Source organism: Lactuca virosa, chromosome 5, assembly GCF_052849685.1.
Source record: "Lactuca virosa cultivar CGN04683 chromosome 5, Lactuca_virosa_CGN04683_v6, whole genome shotgun sequence".
Lineage (NCBI taxonomy): Eukaryota > Viridiplantae > Streptophyta > Magnoliopsida > Asterales > Asteraceae > Lactuca > Lactuca virosa.
In genome coordinates, this window is record NC_136430.1 from 349,018,069 (window position 1) to 349,035,126 (window position 17,058).

Below are 17,058 nucleotides of genomic sequence, written 5' to 3' on the forward strand. Positions count from 1 at the left end.
TCAACATGTTTCGTTCTCTTGTGAAAAAATGAAGAAACCCAACGTGGGTTCTTAGGTTTTATTATTTGATCAAAAGTTGCTTCTCAAAACAGAAGCCAAGAATATTTATAAAATCTAAACAAAGTAGGAAACTAGATAAAGACTAAAAGTAAGATAAAGCCATGAAGAGAAGAAATCAGATGGGCTATATCTGATATGATATCCTTTACTCACCCTTAAGTTTGAGCGAGAATATTGCGAACGCCCAACTTGTTAAGAAGATAACGAAACCTATCAGTACCAAGAGGTTTGGTGAAGAGATCTGCAACTTGTTCATTAGTGCTGATAACATAGGTTTGAATTTGACGAGACTCAATGTGTTCACGTACAAAAAAACAATTCATCTCTACATGTTTGGTGCGTTCATAGAAGACTGGGTTGTTGGCAATATGTCTTGTTGCCTGGTTATCGCATTAAAGAGGAGTCAAACCCGATTAGGGGGAGTCTAAATCTTTCAATAACCAACAAATCCATAAGATTCCACTGATAGTGGAAGCCATGGCTCGATATTCAGCCTCTGCAGATGATGACCTGGAGACAATCGATTGTTGCTTTGTTTTCTAGGAAACAGGAGCACCTCCTAAAGTAAGATTTCCGGTGGAAGGTAAAAAAAATGCCTTGACCCAGGGTAGCTTTGAGATAACGAAGTATGTGTAAAGCAGCATCAAAATGAAGCTGTCGAGGAGCAGGGACGCTCACTAAAAGACAAAATAGTCTGAATCTGAAAAGACGCCTCGCGTCCAAACTCAATTTCCTTTGATTTTTTACTTAAACCATTAAGTAAAGGGTTCCAAATCTCGGATTTAACTCATAAAAGTGTCTAGATGGATAAAGTTTCAAACTTTATCCATTAAGATGCTCCAAACAAGCAAGATCTAAAACCCTAGCTTATAAAATGTCCAAAAATACACCTTTCTACATGCGTAGAGCAAAGAGAGCTCTTACATGCACTCTTTACTCCATCAAATGATAAGATCTATACTTAAACTTGAATCAAAGCTCATGGAGTTCTTCAAACGCAATGGAACAAGCCACAAAGGGACCAAAACTCATTAAAATGAACCAAAAACACCATTAACTCTTAGATCTATGGATGAAGTGAAATAAAGTTTGGATATTTATGACTTATAATGGTCCAAAAGTGGTATGAGGGTTGATTACTTTAGATGCAAGGCTTTTATCATCAATCTTTCTTGATTCCTTCACTCTAGAACCACATAACACATCAAAAATGGATACAAACCCCTTCAATGGAGGCTAGGGTTTCACAAGGGTCATTCAAGGGGTGACGGAGGCTGTGAATGACGAAAACTTACGAGTTTGTGCCCCTTAAATACACACAAAACCCTAAAAAACATCATAAACCCATGGGCTGGGACGCACCACGTCCTTTAAATGGACGTCCCGCATCCCCCAGCTTTTCAGTTTTTTAGATTTCAGATAAATAAGTAGTTTAAGTCAAAACAAGATACATATCGAGAACTCAAGGTGCTACAATGGGAAGAAAAATTGCAATATAATTTATTTTGTAAATGCAATTTTGAATTACACAAATCTTCTTTGAAAGATTCACCACATCTATTTAATTTTAATTTTAATTTGTACATTAACTAGAAAATATATTCTTTATAATATTATTTAATTTTAAAAGTTTTTATTATGTTTAATTTTTCATTTTTAAATTGCCTATGCTAGAATTTCATATGCTTCAACCTTAAAGTGGTCTATTGTTCTATAAAAATATTGTTCTTTAAACTGAATCGTCTAAACTCCTTTGCAACAATGATCTTGCCTTCTTGATAATCTCTGTAGCCAGTTCTTGTTTTCTTGATCAGAACTGGCCTTCATTTCATTTTTCTAGCAGTTCCTATGTTCTCTTATTTATTATATATTTACTTCAGTTGTCCAATTACTGGTTGGGTTTCCATGTTTCTATACAGACATGATGAAATTCGTTGTTCCTTTACTTTTGGCAAAAGAGGCCAAAGCCTCAGGCAAAATTGTTCCTTTACTTAATGTGTTTCTTGTGTTTTCAATAACGTACAGGTTTAGAAGCAGATTGCCGACAAATATGGTGCATAAAATCTTTATTTTGGTTTCAAAATCCTTCGAAAAGCAGTCCACATGTTGTTAGGACTATCAAGCCATGTCCACGTGTTCTCAATGCCATGCCAACAGCTGTAAATAGTTAGCTAGATGTTTCTTTCTATTACAATCAGTTAGGCTTACATTAGTGGTTCATTTTAGCATTCCCTGTACAATATATATATATATATTGCTTCCAGATCATTGTAATGGTAGAGAGAAAAATACAATCTTCAGTTTCTCATTTCAAATTCTTGTTATGGTATCAGAGCGACTTCCGTTCTTTACTCAAATTCAAATTTATCTTTCAATCTTCATCATCGATTGTTCTTGTTCACAATCGATTTTCTGTTTTCATTGATTGTTTTGTGCTTCTTTGAATTCTTCATTATTCGATTGAATTCCAAATTTCACAATGCCTAATTCATCGAATAGTAGTAATTCAAATCAATCTTTGGATCAAAATTCCGCAAATGATCCATATTATTTGCATCATTCTGATAACCCTGGGTTAGTTCTTGTTTCTCAAGTTCTTACCGGTGAAAATTATGCATCGTGGAGTAGGTCAATGACAATCTCGTTATCTGTCAAGAACAAAATTGATTTTGTTGATGGTACACTTCCAAGACCTGATAATTCTGATCCAGCAAAACTCAAGTCGTGGATTAGGAACAACAATATAGTGATCTCATGGATTCTGAACTCGGTTTCTAAGGAAATATCTGCTTCTGTGATCTATTTGGATACTGCGCAGGCGATTTGGAAGGAACTCAAAGAACGATTTCAGCAGAGTAATGGCCCTAGGGTTTTCCAAATCAAGAGAGATCTTATGAATCTTGTTCAAGGACAAGACTCGATTAGTAATTACTTCACTAAACTCAAAGTTCTATGGGAGGAATTGTCCAACTATAATGCAAAATGTACCTGTGGCCTGTGTATATGCGGAGGTGCTAGAGAAGTTGAACAAACCATGAGTTTTCTAATGGGATTAAATGAAAGTTATGCTCAAGTTCGTGGTCAAATCCTATTGATGGATCCAATTCCATCGGTGAACAAAATTTTCTCTCTAATCATTCAAGAAGAACGACAACGAGATGTTGGAATGTTGCAATCTAGTTCTTCTCCTATGGCTTTCAATGTACGAAGTAATAATGATGGTTTTACTAACAACAATGGTAATAAATCTCGTTTTAATCCTAATCACAAGAATAATGGAAACAAATCTTCTTTCTGCACTCATTGTAAAAGAACAGGACACACACAAGAGAAATGTTATCGTTTACATGGATTTCCTCCTGGATATAAGAACAATCAGTCAACAAGAGATAATCGGGTCAACTCTGTATCTTTCAATTCACCAATTGAAATTGATAATCATGCTAGTTCCTCTTCTTTGGATACAAATGATGTAGTGACAGGTCTCACCAATTCTCAGTGTCAGCAACTCATTGCTCTGCTCTCTGGAAAGTTAGCATCCACCAATATGGTCACTACTGCTACTGAATTTCACACAGGTACTCATTATATCCTTAATCTGAACTCTGGACATTATCAATCAAATGTTTGGGTCTTAGATTCAGGAGCTACCCGCCATATTTGCAACGATAAACATTTGTTTACTGATATGAAACAAATTGCAAATACCAGAGTATTATTACCAAATCGATCAAGAATTACAGTTCAATTGATGGGAAATATCAAATTAAGTGATACTCTATTTCTTAGAGATGTTCTTTTTGTCCCACAATTTGAACTTAATCTCATCTCAGTTTCATGTCTGACTAATGAAAGGACAATTGCAGTAGAATTTTATCATGATTTTGCTTCAATTAAGCAGATCAAGAACAAGTTGATGATTGGCAAGGGTAAAGTGCAAGCTGGACTTTATGTGCTGCATGAAGATGTTTTTACTGTTTTACCCTCTACTTTGCCTGTATCTGTTAATGCTGCTGCTGTTTCTTGTCACAAGTGGCATCAAAGATTTGGGCATCCATCTGCAAATAAACTCAAGATGTTGGATAGTATTCTTGTTTCAAATAAAGATTTAGATAAAGTTCATTGTCATATATGTCCTTTAGCTAAACAGAAGAAATTGTCGTTTCCTTGTTTGAACAATATTACATCAAAACCATTTGATCTTGTACACTGTGACATTTGGGGACCTTACAGTGTTAATTCTCATCAAGGGTATAGATATTTTGTCACTTTGGTTGATGATTGTTCAAGGTTCACATGGATATATCTCATTAGACAAAAATCAGAGGCTCAATTGGTTGTTCCAAGATTCTTTAAAATGGTCAAAACCCAATTTGGTGTTATCATTAAGACATTCAGATCAGATAATGCCAAAGAATTATCTTTCACTGAATTCTTTAATGAACAAGGAACTTTACATCAATTCTCTTGTGTTGAAAGGCCACAACAAAATTCCGTTGTTGAAAGGAAGCATCAACACCTTTTAAATGTTGCTAGAGCATTATATTTTCAATCCAAAGTACCAATCATTTACTGGTCTGAGTGTGTGTTACATGCAACATATTTGATAAATAGAACTCCTTGTAAACTTCTCAACAAGATTTCGCCATTTGAAAAGCTTTATCAGATCAAACCTGATTATTTCAATCTCAAAGCTTTTGGATGTTTAGCTTTTGTATCCACACTCAATTCTAATCGTACAAAATTTGATTCTCGTGCCAGATCATGTATTTTCATAGGGTATCCACCTGGAATGAAAGCCTATAAATTCATTGATCTTGAAACAAGACAAGTCTTCAACTCTCGTGACAGTGTTTTTCATGAAGACATATTTCCTTTCACTCAAGTTCAAAGTACATAAACAATTAATCCTTTTCCCTTTCATACCCTTCCCACTGTTTTGGATCCTGTTATGGATGATGATACTGAGGTATATAACTCTATATCTCATGATCAATCCTCTTTTTCACCAAATGATGAAAATAATGATCCCATACCCATATCAAGTAGGCCTCAACGAAATCGCCTAAAACCTACTTATTTACAAGATTATCATTGTCATTTAGTTCAAAATGACAGTTCTACCCCTGCATCATCAACTGTCAAATATCCTCTTTCACAATCTGTTACATATTCAAGGTTATCTTCACAACAGAAAGCATACACTTTAGCTCTTTCTACTGAAATTGAACCTAAGTCTTATAAAGAAGCAACCCTTTCAAAAGAATGGACAGAAGCTATGAATGCTGAATTACATGCCCTAGAAGTTAATAATACTTGGGTTGTAGTTCCTTTACCCAAAGACAGAAAAGCTTTAGGATGCAAATGGGTATTTAAAATCAAAAGGAAAGCAGATGGTACTATTGAAAGGTACAAAGCGCACTTAGTGGCTAAAGGGTTTAACCAACAAGAAGGGATTGATTTTGTGGATACTTTTTCACCTGTTGCCAAGTTAGTTACAGTCAAGCTCCTTTTGGCAATTGCAACACAACATTCTTGGCCTTTAATCCAATTGGATGTCAATAATGCCTTTCTTAATGGGGATCTAGTAGAAGATGTTTATATGCAAATACCTCAAGGTTACACGATTTCACAAACTTTTCCAGCACATACCAAACTTGCTTGTAAATTACAAAAGTCTCTTTATGGCCTAAGACAAGCAAGTAGACAATGGTATGCAAAGTTCTCTTCTTTTTTGCTTCAAGAAGGTTTTATTCAATCTAAAGCTGATTACTCTCTATTTTACAAAGGACATGGTTCCAATTATGTAGCACTTCTTGTCTATGTAGACGACATAGTACTTACCGGAGCTTCTTTGCATGAAATTAATTTGGTCAAAGAAAGACTAAGTGCTGAATTCAAACTCAAAGATTTGGGAAATTTAAAGCATTTTCTTGGCCTTGAAATTGCTAGATCACAAAAGGGCATAATTGTCTCTCAAAGAAAATATACTTTGGATCTTTTACAAGACACTGGTATGCTTGCTGCCAAGCCAACACAATATCCCATGGATCCAAAGCTCAAGCTTTCTAATTTTGAAGGAAAAGATTTAGATGATCCAGCTCAATATAGAAGACTCATTGGCAGACTTATGTACCTCACTATTACAAGGCCAGACATCACATATGCTATTCACAGATTAAGTCAATATATTACTTCACCAAGAATACCTCACATGACAACTATCACTCATCTTCTAAGGTATTTGAAGTTTAATCCTGGTCAAGGTCTTTTCCTTTCATCTAAGGCATCTTCTCAATTAAGAGCCTTCAGTGATTCTGATTGGGCTGGTTGTCCCAATACTAGAAGATCCGTCACTGGTTTTTGCATTTTTTTGGTGATTCCATGGTTTCATGGAAATCTAAGAAACAAACAATTGTTTCTAGATCTTCCACTTAATCAGAATACAGGGCATTAGCTGCTACAACCAGTGAAATTATTTGGATTAAACATCTTCTTCAAGCTTTCAACATTGATACTACTGCATCAACTCTTCTATTTTGCGATAATGAGTCAGCCATAAAGCTAGCCAATAATCCAACATTTCATGAAAGGACTAAGCATATCGAATTGGATTGTCATTTTATTTGAGATAAAGTTGTTGATAATACAATCAAGCTCATGCCTATAAGAAGTCAATATCAACTTGCTGATTTGTTTACTAAGCCATTACCCAAAGCAAAGATGTTGCCTTTATTGTCCAAGATGGCTCTTCAAGATATTTTTTCAGAGTCCATCTTGAGGGGGGATGTTGGGACTATCAAGCCATGTACACGTGTTCTCAATGCCATGCCAACAGCTGTAAATAGTTAGCTAGATGTTTCTTTCTATTACAATCAGTTAGGCTTACATTAGTGGTTCATTTTAGCATTCCCTGTACAATATATATATTGCTTCCAGATCATTGTAATGGTAGAGATAAAAATACAATCTTCAGTTTCTCATTTCAAATTCTTGTTACATGTTTCTTACAAATATAGATTTACAGATGAGTTACATATTTTATTAGTGATATGTAGACTTTTCTTGTACATAAGTTTTTTTTTCTTTGTTTTAGGTGATCTCTGGATGAAATATGATTCTAATTTCACTCATGAACATACATTAATAGGAGGGCATATAATGTTACTGTGCACAATCCAAGGAAGGTTTATGGTTATGAATTCATTTCTTATAAAAAGTAGATTCCTTAGTTTTCATTTAAAGGTATCATATTTATGAGCACAAATGTTTCCCAGAAAGTTACTATTTAACGTCATCTTGTTGCTCTTGTGCTAATTATTTTATGTGAAGTATGTCAACTACAACTAAGGCGTTTACTACTACAACATCAAAGCCGGAGAATTTTTTTTGTTACTTTTTGTTGAAGAATATAGTCCCTGTTCTATGTTGGTTTGACGATGTGTTTGTTATATTTATGGGGGATAAATGCAATGTGATGATATCTTTGCTATTTTTGAATCGGTAGATGAAAAGTGAAGACTTGTTTGTTGCTTTAAAAAATTGGTATTGTAATATATTTGTTTTATTTAGGTTTGTTGAATGACATTTTCTTATAAATATAATAACAGATGAAATGAAATTTTTTAATTTTAATTTAAAATTTTTAAAAATTTATAAGCTTTAAGGCCTATTTTTATAAAATTGCACAGGGCCTTTAAAATCTCGGGGCCGGCCTTGATAGTAGGTCACCAGCCATGTGGCTGCTGACGTAGATTTTCCTGTTTATTATGTCCACATTATATCATTAAACTTTTTTTGTACATATTATACCATTAAACTTTTTTTTGTATACATTTTACCATTAAAATTTTGTGTACACATTTTACCATTAATCTTATATAATTTATTCAAAAAACATATCATTTTAAAAAATACATATTATTACATAAAATGAGTTTTTCATCACCTATTGTGACTCCCTGATTTTGTAAGGTTTAGGGGAGAGGTTTGCTTTTGACAATGATACTAAACAGTCCATTTTACAATTGCATCGTACATTTATATTGGTCATACATCGATTGAAACCTATAAGGTTTGAACTTAAGACTTCCCTTGTGACATCCCCATTTTCACGGCCATAAAAGACCGATTTTGTTTATGCTTTATAAAAATCAGAGTATATTTTTAAAGAGATATATTGCGGAATTTGTTCCCAGAAAAACATGACAAATATATTATCCAATCATTTCCGAAGAAATGTATTTTTATTCATTTTAAAACTTTGGGATGTTATCGTCAATACTGAAACATAAGCATAAACAGACCTTACATTTATTTACACTAGTGATCTACATCTCCTTTAATCTCTCAGTGTAAAGTAGTTTCGTATCGACACCTGTGATACAAATAAGCTTGAGTGGGTCAGGTTGGGAAACCTGGTGAGCACATAGGGTTTTCAACCCAAAATAATATAATTATTATGTTTAAACATCAAACAATCAACCCAATTACCCATCCCCATTATCTTCTTTATCTCTTAAGGATTTACCCTAAGAATTATCTATCACTCATTCCTAAGGATTCATCCTAAGGAATAGGCACGGAGTCACATCGTCGCCAGTGTTTATCTAATAGGCACGAAGTCACATCGTCGCCAAGGTTTATACAACAGGAACTAAGTCCATAGCTGCCAGGGTTTATCTAATAGGCACGAAGTCATATCGTCGCCACGATATTTAGAGTACATATGGTGAAAACTTAGTTCAAAAACACCTAATAAACACTTAGTTCAAAAACACCTAATCCATACTCCCGGATCTAAAATTTATCTATTTACCTAATACATACTCCCGGATCGGGTATGTCTGATCCATACTCCCGGATCTAAACATTATCTATTTACCTAATCCATACTCCCGGATCGGGTATGTCTGATCCATACTCCCGGATCTAAACATTGCCTATTTACCTAATCCATACTCCCGGATCGAGTATGTCTGATTCATACTCCCGGATCTAAACATTGCCTATTTACCTAATCCATACTCCCGGATCGGGTATGTCTGATCCATACTCCCGGATCTAAAGACAACTGACTATGTCTTAATCCATACTCCCGGATTAATAACAAATAACTATATCCTATCCATACTCTCGGACTAAGGACAACTGACTATTTCACCTACCCATGTTTTACCCAACATATTCGTAGATATAAAATACATATACAGTTTAAATCATTTAAAACATGTATAAAATCTTTCATTCAGCATAGACAACAAGTATTCAGACGATATGCACATATATCACGTAATTTATATAAAATACTTCATATCTATGCGTAAGATGAAAGTAACTATGCACTCACTTTAGCAGCGTGAGTTGATAGAATCTAACTAGAACGGTCAGCGCTTCGTGATCGTCGGGCTCGGGAAGCAGAAACGGATTCAGCAAACGAGAGAGAAAGAAAGTAGAAGGTGTAAGGAATGAAAGGGTCTTGATCGCTATTTATAGGCTGTTCTGGGCCCATTCACGTCGTGAACTTTCATGAGTCATCCCGTAGCTTTAACACATGTTTTCTAGCCCCGATTAGTGTCCCTGACACATTTCACATCGTGAAATTCATGTTCACGTCGTGACTTAAGGCGGCTAGGGTTTCAGCCACGTGTCATGTTCTCAACAGCTGCATCTTCGAAAGGCCATAACTTTTGCATATGAGCTCCGTTTTTGACGTTCTTTATATCCACGCGAAGGTGGAGACGTACTATACAACTTTCCTTTAGAACCCTAAGGCTAAAAAGTACTTTACATAAAATCACTTTTTACGATTCCCGGTGTCGTGCCGGTTTTGTCGCGAAACTACGACAGGTCATAACTTCTTCGTTATAACTCGGATTTTGACGTTCTTTATATATACGTAAACCTTGTGACATATAATACAACTTAGTTAAGATTATTTATTCTAAATAATCCTCTATCAAAAAGTCATTTTTGATGTTTATCGTCTCTAAATTGACTAGCCCGAATCTGTGGGCGCTACATCCCTCTAGAGTGCACAAGCCGTACCCGTCGAGCAACCAAGATGACAATTTAATATTATTATATAAATATAAAGTATTTTTACAAGTAACCACAAAGTATTTCAAAGTATAGATACGTATTTTTACGTACATATCAAGCATATTTACAATAAATATGTTTTTATGTATAAATAGATATTTCAATGTATAAATACATATTTTGACATTTGAAAACCATATGTTGTATATTATTATATTTAAATGTATAAATACATAAATACTCAATTATCCATTATTTTAGTTAAACTTTAATACAATTAAATGTATAAATATATAAATATTATATTATCCGATATATTAGATTTCGAATCCCCCCCCCCCACCACTTCTTACGGTTGATGATTAGAAAAGTGCATTGAAATTATGTCATTGTTTACCGATAGAAAAATGACTTATAACGGTAAGTTTATTAAATTTGAGCTAAAATAATGAATATTTGAGTATTTCTTGGGCACTCTAGAGGGAAGTCTCAAGTTCAAACCTTGTGGTTTTCAATCGATGTATGACCAACATAAATGTACGATGCAGTTGTAAAAGGGAGTGCTTAGTATCATTGTCAAAAGCAAACCATCTCCCCCAAACCTTACAAAATCAGGAAGTAGCAATATGTGATGGAAAACCCATTTTTATGTAATAATATGTATTTTTTGAAATGATATTTCTTTGAATAAATTATATAAGATCAATGGTAAAATGTGTACAAAAAAATTTAATGGTAAAAAGTGTATAAAAAAGTTTAATGACATAATATGTACAAAAAAAAATTTAATGGTATAATATATACATAATAAACAGTAAAATCCACGTCAGCAGCCACATGGCCGGTCACCTACTATTACCGTTAACTTAATGATATTTTTTGAACAAATATGTAATTTAATGGTCATACGTGTACAAACGTTATAGTTGGTTGGCGATATATATTCATAAAAAAGTTCAATGGTTATTTTTGTACGATTATAATAGTTCCCTAACAAGTCATTTACCCTTCTACAATTCCTTTTCATTCTAACTCAAATTCCTATTTTACCCTTCTTTATTTCCTTGTCTTCTTGGTTTTTGAAACCAGATACAAATTCAAATTTAAAATACCCAAATCTGGCAAGCAAAAATCGATTTTATCACCTCTTCATCCACAGGTTACTCAAGTAGAAACAATCCAAAAATCGATTTCATGCTCTTAAATTAGGGTTTTTAACTCAATTTGTTGTTTAAAAGTTCATTTATCCATGTGGTTTATTGACTTTTTCGCATCTGTTTGATTAATTGACACCTCCAAATCCGATGAGTGCTTATCCATCTGCGCGTTTTCAATTAGTCCATCGACTTTTCTAAATCCAAGGTTACAACAAAGGATCGAGGTAATCCTCTTGGTTTTATAAATTGAAATGTTAGCATATGAGAATGCACACCACGTGTTTGACATGAAGTCCTCTTATTTAAGTGGTTAATCATTTTTTTAATCTCACACATACATACTGGTGGTGGTTCAACAGTGAATGCATGCTTAACAAGAGTATAAAAGAAAGTATATAGTACTAAAAAAACCAATATTTTACTTTCATGTGAAAATCACTAAAAAGGTACTATATTTTTTTAATGGTTATGTTTTCTGCATTTGCTTTAGGTTTGATATGTAGTGAAGGCATAATAAGGACATAAGGACACTATTAGTTTCAGTTGTTTCTTGATTTCATTATATCTACAATAATAATGAGATTTCTATGTTTTATTTAAAAGTATAATATTGTTGATGTATTGATTGCTTATCAGTTTAGCTTTTAATTTTGCAGCCCCAATATGAAAATTAGGCTTCTTATGTTTTCAAACAATTAAGGCATAAGCTTGATCTTTCTTTGTTATGTGGCTTGAAGTCAACTTACTTTATATGTCTTGGATCTTGGATCTGTTATGTGGTGTGGATTTTTGTTTTAAGTGTGATCTTGGATCTTTTACTATCTAAATGCAAGAAAAAGCAACCTATTTTCATTTTATTTTTTTCTTATTAATAGCAGTGTGCTTTGAAAAACATACCAAATTATAGCACTACACTTTATTCTAATATACTCAATTATAGTACTGTTTTAAGATGAAAAATCCAACTTTTAAACCTGTTACAAAAAGGATAAGGTCTTGCAATGGCAATGAATTATTTCATTTGTCCAATCCATGCCATTGAAGTTTATGATGTACATCATAGGCTATTAGACTTTCTAATTTTGTTCCAATCAAGTCTTACCTATATTAACCTTTGGAACTATTTTTTTAATCATCACACGTGCCTAAATTATTCGTCATGTTGTTGTCATGTACACTCCAAATTATCGTTATAGTGACCATTATACCCCCGAAAGAACACATTTGCTGGCGTCATTTTTATAGCTATGAACATTTCAGATTTCCAGAGGATTGTAATTATTATCAACTATTTGAAATCTTTATCGTGCAAAACCTATTTAATTCAAGAGTTATATGTTCTTTTTATTAGTTTTTTAATACAAATATTGTGTAATCATACCAAGTGTAATAGAAAAATTGTAATTTTTAAATATATTACATACTATAAGTAAAAAAAAATTACAGCTTCAAATTTAACAAGGTATTTATAAAACTAGGATAACCAATTTCACATAAAACATACATCTAAATTTGATAAGCTAAACTACAAAAAGAATGGATATCTTTTAACAGCCTTTTGCGATTTAAGCACTATGAATTAAAAACATTCTATGAAAACTATAAAAACTTTGATGATATTTTTATTTTGATCATTTTGACATGAGAAAAATGTTAAAGAGGTTGAAACATCTATTATATTGAAGCTAGAGAAAAAAAAATAAGAAAGTTATACATGGATAATAAAAAAAAGTGATCAAATCAATCGGTTGGTTCAAGTTCATCGACTTCACATGTTTTTTTTAGAAAACAGTAAATTACTTGATTCCTTTTACACTTTTTATGTTTCCTTTAAATATAAAAAAAATCTTACATCATCATTTTTTAAATCATCCTTTTATTAATACTAATCTTCAAATACTATTCACATTTTATTACATATTTATCCATTTCTCATAACATTTTTTTCCCAGACAAATCGAAATAAGTTGTCCATCAAAATGAAAACGTATTCACATATAAATCAATAGCAAATGTGTATAAATAAGTTTTTAGAAACTTATAAACAATTTGTAGTTGTTAATTTGTTAGTATTGTGTTGTGTTTATTTATTTTTATTACATTTATTTTATATTTATTTTTTTGTATATCAATGTCATTTGCATAATTGATTGTGTTTTTTACACTCTATTCGAATTTATATTCTCTTCTACAAAATCATAATTTTGATAAATGTCTACACATACACAACGTATATTAGATAATCAAATTAATATATATATATATATATATATATATATATATATATATATATATATATATATATATATATTGATGCAGCCCAAAGAGACAACTGTTGTGAGCCCAACAGAAGACAACCCACCTGCCAGACCCAAGAGGAACCGAAGGCTGCCAGCCAGGTTGAAAGACTAAGTCTTGGATCGTTCATCACTCTGCATGAAGAAGTCACGAGGAGACTTATTCTTTTTTTTTTTTTACCGGATAAAGAAGCTAATGCTTCTCTTAGGACCACGTTTTTTCTGTTATGCATGCATGTTCCTTAATTTTAGAACTTAGTTAGTTTATATGCTTTTATAAATTGTAATTGGAAGTGGTGAAAAATATATCAGAAAATTGCTCCAAACTTCTGGCTCTCTTGATTTATTCTTTGGGGATTTGTCATCCATAATTGACTCTTATCATTCTGGAGCTTTTATCACATCACCCTCAACATGCCTCCTAAACCTGACTCATCTTCTTCATCTGTCACCACCGACAAAAGCTCGACCTTAGAAGCCTCCATGGCCACTATGGTTGATAGTATCTCCAAATTGGTCACTTCCTCCACCGCCAGCCAATCTGCCACCCAAGCATAACTCGACATCATTATGAAACAGTTGACAGCTCAATATGAACAAACCAACAACCTCATCGCCACTCTCAAAAAACCTGTTGACAGACCAGCCCTATCCTTCCACACCCCTAAACTGGAACAAAAACCTTTTCACCAACCCCGCCCACCTAAAATATCCCTTCCAAATTTCGATGGTAGTAACCCATTGGATTGGTTGTTCCAGGCGAATAATTAATTTCAATACTATGACATTCCACCCGAACAACGCATATCCTTATCAATTTTTTACTTCACAGTCAACACTTTATGTTGGTACAAACACCAAGCCACTAACGACTTATTGAGCACTTGGGACGCATTCTCACGAGCACTAGAACTCCACTTCAGACCATCCACATATGAGAACCACCAGGAAGCACTCTTTAAGATTCGTCAAACAACTTCAGTCGCTGCCTACCAAGCTAAATTTGAACGCCTCGGCAATTATGTCAACAAACTCGACTCAGAATTACTCATTAACTGCTTTCTCTCGAGCCTTCGCGCTGATATTCACAACGAGCTCGCCCTCCATCACCCCATTTCTCTTAACCAAGCTTATGGTTTGGCAAAACTGGTGGAAGACAAACTGCAAATGGCGAAAAGCAGACTTCCTTACTTCCGTCCACATACCACGACGGTTCCTAGCAGTCCAACCACCATACCACCAACACCACTTACCAACACTACCACTCCTCGTTCAGCGACTGCTGGTCTACTACCACTTCCCCCACCACCAAAAACCACCTTACCATTCACTCGCCTCTCCCCCGAAGCAATACAGAAGCGACAAGCAGAAGGATTGTGCTTCAAATGCCCAGAAAAATACATACCAGGCCATAGGTGTAACCCACCACAATTTCTCATGGTAATCGACAATGAAGAACAAGATACTGACGCAAGAGATGCCAGCAACCACGGCCAACCTCCAGAGTCACAGTTCTTCTCCCTCTCCACAGCCACTTTTTTTGGCCTGGCGTCACCACAGGCACTTCGAATCACAGGGTACATTCGCAAACATCCGGTTACTATTTTAATCGATTGTGGTAGTACACATAACATCATACAACTCAGGGTTGTTTCATTCTTCAAACTCACCCCAAACCCAATCCCTAAATTCCCTGTGATGGTCAGCAATGGAGACAATCTCAAATGCAATGGACTCTGCCCAGACCTCCTCGTCCATATTGAAGACACGTCGTTCACCATACCATTTTTTGTCTTGCCAGCTGAGGGCACCGACCTCATCTTAGGGCTAGCCTGGTTACGTACTTTGGGCCCGATATTAGCAGATTTCACTATCCCACAAATTACCTTCAACGTTGGGCCTAAGGTTATTACTTTGAGAGGTGAAACCCACACCTCAGCCTTATCCAACCCACAACTAAAAACCATAATCCATAAAGATAGCATTGCATCCTTCCACACTCTGTACTTCCAAATAGAACCCACTCAACACAAAGATATGATGTGACATCCCCATTTTCATGGCCAGAAAAGACCGATTTGTTTATGCTTTATTTTCAAATCAGAGTAACATTTTAAAGAAAAGTGTTGCGGAATTTGTTCCCATAAAAATATAGACAAAAGAATTTCCGAAGAAATATATTTTCATTACATTACAAAACACGGGATGTCATTGTCAATACAGATCAAAAGCATAAACCAAAACAACATAGGCCTTACAACATTTCTATTTATTTCTACTGGCCTATAATCCGTAATCTCTCATCAGATCATCGTATCTATGCTCTTGTGTTGCTACCTGTAATACAAGAAACTGAGTGGGTCAGGCTGGGGAGCCTGATGAGCACATAGGCTTTTCAATCCACAATAAATAAGTTTATTATTATTTTCAACAATCATTCAACCCGATTACCCGTTCCCGTTAACCTCACTTTACGTCCCTAAAACATCTATTATAAGGGACCTATCCTAAGGAAGTTCATCGGGATGGACACTACTTCTAAGGGGATTCATCGGCCATATATGTCCTTAAGGCAACCATGTGGGGATGGAGTACACCGGTGAGCACATCGTTCACAAACACCTACAGGTTGCGAGCCTGCTAGCGTTCCACTGGACTTCCTAAAAAAGTCTGTGCTCGTCATCCATACTCCGCTAGATGACTGGATCAACGTCAATATCGAGGCCTCTCATCATTTTATTTCATCACACACCACTTATTACATCTACCAATGTTTTATCCAACATATTTGTAGATATAAAATACATCTGCAGTTTAGATCTGAAGAAAAAGTTCAGGTCTGAAAAAACATACATCTGTAGTTTAGATCTGAAGAAAAGGTTCAGATCTGAAAACAAAATACATCTACAATTTAGATCTGAGGAAAAGGTTTAGATATGAAAACAAAATACATATACAGTTTAGATCTGAAAAAAACCAAGAAGTTTAAATCTTTCATCTAGCACAAATCTCAAGTAAATATGCACACATAGCACGTAATTTATATAAAATACTTCATATCTATGTGTAAGATGAAAGTAACTATGCACTCACTTGATAAGGTTGTGATTCCAACTTGGACAGCGCTTCGTTTCGACGAAACCGAGAGGTTTGCTTGAAAACCGGACTCTGCGGGGGCAGAGTTTCCGAACCGAAAAACTCTTTTTCTCATAGCCTTCTGGCGCTCCAGGGCTTTCTTCAAGTGCTAGGGAAGTTTCCTAGGCTTTTGGGGATGTTTTGGGAGGTTTAGAGAGTGAGTAGAGAGAAGAAGAAGTGAATGTTGGTATGAAAAATGAAGGAACTCTCGAGTGGTATTTATAGACTGAAAAAGGGGTGAACTCGTCGAGTTTCTGGACCAACTCGTTGAGTTTCTGGCCCCCAACTCGTCGAGTTTCTGGTCCAACTCGTCGAGTTGGTGCCACGTTTCGTCATCTGGTGGAGAGAAAGCAATAGCTCATATTGCG